The 4,797-nt window shown below is 38.5% G+C and overlaps 1 protein-coding gene across 2 annotated transcripts in view; it reads right to left on the bottom strand.

Annotated features, from left to right (window-relative positions):
• The window catches only part of LOC138018557 (leucine-rich repeat and coiled-coil domain-containing protein 1-like), a 46,468-nt gene extending 41,948 nt beyond the window's left edge, over positions 1–4,520 (bottom strand). The window contains exon 1 of one of the 2 annotated variants that reach the window (XM_068865235.1): positions 4,467–4,520. The gene's annotated coding sequence lies outside the window, so the exon portion shown is untranslated. Of the gene's footprint in view, positions 1–4,201; positions 4,284–4,466 lie in introns of those variants that run through there. The other variant, XM_068865234.1, reaches the window with a different exon arrangement.
• Between the last annotated feature and the right edge of the window lie 277 nt (positions 4,521–4,797).

The following is a 4,797-nucleotide window of genomic DNA, read 5'->3' as shown; positions in this document are numbered from 1 at the left end:
ATTCTCTCAATCCCGGCTCCGTGTATACCGAGTTTCGACAACAGTTTCACGTACACAGGTTCTACTGGTTTCTCTGCCTTTTATTTCGATCTCAGAAGTTGTTGTTGTAGTAGTAGATTCGCTGCAACAGATACGAGTGTATCTTATGATTGAAGAAACTTGCAAAGTTGTAATAATTTCTGCATTTGATTGGGCTCATGTGAAGTACGGCGTCTGGATCAAAGCCACTTCACGTTTCACAGCCGTAATTCCCGGCTAAGCCAGGCGGGAAAATTGCGAATTAGACCGGTTGTTCTGAATTGATTCACACGCCGTATTTCACTTGAACTTAATTCAATGACTTCGATTCAGATCATGTAAAGTACGGCGTCTGAACCGGGCCTATAAAGCTAAAAAGTGGGGAGGTAAAAGTTGTCTGATCTCTTAATTTGTGTGCATTTTAAATAAAAAGACTGCAAATCCCGGAGAGAAGGGACTTTGCATATGCATATATGCTCATCGAATTTTTTGAATTAAACTCCTAAGGGAGACCAATCTGGGCGTGGCCCAGGCTTTTTTTGACCCCTGAATGAGACCATATTTAAAACACATTAAATAGTCTTTTTTTTTTAAATCCTGAACACGACCTTGACGGCTACATATGATGGCGTTTTGCCATGACCACCCTAAGTGAGACCAAAATCTGAAATTTAATTTAATTTAAATTAAAATCCGAAATTTAAGCTAGCGAGACGACGAGCATTCCAGGGGCCCGTTTCTCGAAAGTCCCGAAAACTTTTTGGGCCCGAAAAGCCATTTGTGAAATTGCCAACCGCTTGTTTTGGAAAGCCGATCTTTTAACATGTTTTCAAGGCAACAAAAAGAAAAATAACTGTGAAGTTTTGAGGTATTAAATTCTCTCCGTTCTTGAGATACAAAGGAAATTGTGACACCCGAAAACGGCCCGTAAAGTTTCGGGACTTTTGAGAAACGGGCCCCAGGCCCTTTAATATGCGAGTCCCTTCTCCGGGCTCCAAACATTTTGCTTAGGCAAACGTCCCTATTTCTTTTCGCGATTTCGAAAACTTCTAGAAAGTCAAAAGCTACTGTAGGTAATAAAATTGTTCAACGATGAAATGATATATGAAATGGATCATATATGAACTGCGGATATGAAATCAAGCAAAGCTATGATCCTCGCAGTTATGAACGCAATTTCTGCAATTGCGTAAAGAAGCCTCAAAAATTCAGGACTTCACATCCGCAGTTCATATATGATCCATTTCATATATCATTTCATCGTTGATTCATTCCTCACGGGAACTCTGGAACCCACAAATGACCAGCTCCCAACGTCAGTGGCTTCAGAGCTCAGTTGGTTAGAGCGTCGCACCGGTATCGTGAGGTCACGGGTTCAAACCCCGTTGAAATCCTCAAATTTTCAGGCTTCTTTACGCAATTGCAGAAATTGCGTTCATAACTGCGAGGATCATAGCTTTACTTAATATAATTGTTGCTTGATCTCTTAATTAATTTTCTTTCTACAATCTTTAAATTTTCAATGCAAACCAGTTAGGAGACGACAATCGATACCAATATCTAGACTGCCGAATGCACAGTAAGAAGGAAACGCCTTTCTTCAAACGGGCGTTGTAATGAACTATCATGTGGAAACACCATAGTTTAGATATCTTGTAAATAAAGATATGAAACATATAATTTCGTCGAGAAAAGAACACCCTGACTGGCCATTGCTTTATTCATAGAGATTCTCGAGGAGAAGAATTACGTTGATCATTTTATTGTCCGTCAATGTAATCGTCGCCAACGGCAACGTGAGCGCAGATTGGCTACCATAATGACTACAGTCAAAAGTGTTTTATTGAGTTTTCAAACAGCCGGCTTGAAAAAATTTCTACCACTTTTTGTTATTTTGTTTTGTCCCAAAAACTTCAAGCTTGCTCACAATCCTGTATGAATTCATTAGGCTATAAAGGAACACATGTATTCTCGGCTAGCAAATGTATGTTTTGTCGTTCCGGCAACTGTACAGTTTAAATGGTTGAAACAAAGTTATGTCCACAGCCAAGTGGACTTGTCAATCTCTTTCCTCGTGTTGTTGGACTGAGGTGTTTTTGAACACGTCTTCTTGTCAGTTAAAAGATTAGTTTTAGCTCTGAGCAAATGAAAGTTGGAAATTTGATTTCCGTTCCGATGCAAATGGTCCCAGCTATACGATCGATCTGCAAAACGGCAATTTAGCAGTTTTAAAGTGCTATCCTGATCCATACGGCCGACACGACACGTATATAAAAAACCTAACTAAAACCACCAAATTGCTCAAATTTCAATGTCAATCAATGTAATCAATAAGTGAAAGGAAAAAGCGTAATACTAAACGAAATAATGGATGGATAATTGATGGGGTAGCCATGGGCTCCCCGCTTGCTCCTGTATTAGCTAATCTCTTTATGGGTCACCATGAGAAACGCTGGTTAGAGAATTACAATTCAGGTATCGAGTTTTACCGCAGATATGTTGACGACACCTTTGCTTTGTTTAATACCGAGCAGGATGCTTTATCTTTCTTCAGTTATATCAACAGCCAGCATCCTAACATCAAGTTTACTATGGAGAAGGAAGAAAACCACAAGCTTCCCTTCTTAGATGTGCTTTTAGATAACCATAGTAATCAGGGCATTATTACCTCGGTTTTCCACAAGAAGACCTACACCGGTCTTCTCACCAATTATTACAGCTTTGTACCTTTCAGTTACAAATTAGGACTAGTACGCACTCTGGTTGACCGAGTATTTAAAATTAATAATACTTGGACTGGTTTTCACTTGGACATAAGCAACCTTACCAAAACATTAAGGAAGAATTTGTTTCCTTCTAGCGTTATCGAGAATGTTGTTAGAAAATTTCTCAACAATTACTTTACTTCCGATTCCTCTCAGAGTGTTGCTCGGAAGGACAATTGTCTGTATTTTAAATTACCGTACATCGGTCCCTTTTCCATCATAACAAAACGCAGAATTAAGAAATTAGTCAACAAATTTTGCAGCGACCTGGAAATTAAGTTGGTGTTCACCCCATTTAAAATTAGGAGTTGGTTTGGGGCGAAGGATCCTATCCCTGCGGGTTTACGATCGCGAATCATTTACAAGTTTTCATGTGCAGGCTGTAATGCCTGTTATATTGGTGAAACCAATAGACATTTCGCCACTCGCATCCGTGAACATCTTGCCTCCGACAAACATTCCCACATATTTAAGCACTTGAGAGGTTCTGAAAATTGTCGCTCCAGGTGTTCAGAAGACTGTTTTAAAATCCTCGACTCTGCTTCCACACGTTTCCAATTGAAAATCAAAGAAGCCATGCATATCCTTTGGGAGCAGCCATCTCTAAATTCCCAAGTCAAACATCTTAATTTATCCCTTTCATACTAATTAGTTTCTTTTCTTAGCCTAAACAGTTTGGTTTTTTCTGTTTTGTTTCGTGGTTGGGTGTTTTTATTTTATTCTGTTCTCGCCTTCATCCTTAATTATTCATGTTATATCTCACTTTGTTACACTATTTATTGCTCAACTTTAGTTTATTTCTCATTTGTCAACTGACGATGGATGATGTTTCATCCAAAACATGTATTGATTAAATATGAATTTCAAAAACATCGTATGGATCATCAAAGCGATATCTTACTTCGTGCTGTTAAGAAGTTTTGGTAAACGAAATAAACTTTTAAACGTCACGCAAATGTCACGCAAGCACTGTTCTTCACGAAGCAGATATAATTTTTTAGTTGTCTTACACAAGGCTCCGACAGTTATAAGACAGTTATAAGACAGTTATAAAACAAGACAGTTATAAAAAATGCTGTATCATAAAGGACCAAACCTATTTTTTCTGCTTTTACAGGGATGGTTTCTACTGAAACCTTACGAACCTAATAAAGAACCTACTTTAGCCTAAATTGCCAATAACTACCCCCAAATATAAGAACTTGTTTTGCCAAACTTGGAAAAATGTAGGTTCTTACACGCGGGTTTTTACTGTATCTGGATGTATACTTTCCAGTCACAAACTTAAGTAAGTTACATATAACTTAAAGATGATTTCCAGTCCGTACTGCGCAGTCTCAGAACCTAATGTTTATAAACATTGCAAACGGCTCACTCGATGGAATGCGAATCGATGTTATTCGTTAAGAACGACATACCTTATCTTTGGGACCTATCAAACTCTTTTTCCAACAGCTTCATTGATTTTTACAGATGTGAAGGTTTTCATCAAGTGATATATCAGGAAGAATGAAGCACAAAGCTTCGCGTCGAAAATGGCGGTTGACATGAAAGTTTGAATTTGCCTCATGTAAGAAGATGCGAAATGCTACATTTTGTGACGTCTTACATGAAACAAAACAAAAGTCGTAAACAAACTCTCGAGAGTGCGCAGTACGGACTGGAAATCAGCTTTAAGCTTACCGATTGTTGCTGTTGCGGTTGTAAAAGTTCTAACTGCATTTGAAGAGCTTTCATTTCCTGCCGAACATAAACCAATAACAAAATTTCTGTCATACTTGTAAACTTACTCTGAAAATATTTATGAAACTGACAACAAGAAAATTAATGGCTCAAACCAACCTGACCCGCTGTCTTGATTCGCTTCGTCGACTGCGCGTTTTCTTAGTTTTTTCAGCACAATATCGGCCTCTACACAGAAGATTTTCGTTTGTTTTTACGAAAGGCGAAACAACGTGTTTTTGCCGTAAACACGACAGGCAATTTTATAGTGGTACATCACTTGCACGCAAGC

Source organism: Montipora capricornis, chromosome 10 (assembly GCF_036669925.1).
Source record: "Montipora capricornis isolate CH-2021 chromosome 10, ASM3666992v2, whole genome shotgun sequence".
In the NCBI taxonomy this organism is placed as follows: Eukaryota; Metazoa; Cnidaria; class Anthozoa; order Scleractinia; family Acroporidae; genus Montipora; species Montipora capricornis.
Note: the sequence above shows the minus strand (reverse complement) of the source record. Positions and strands in the feature narration are given on the sequence as shown.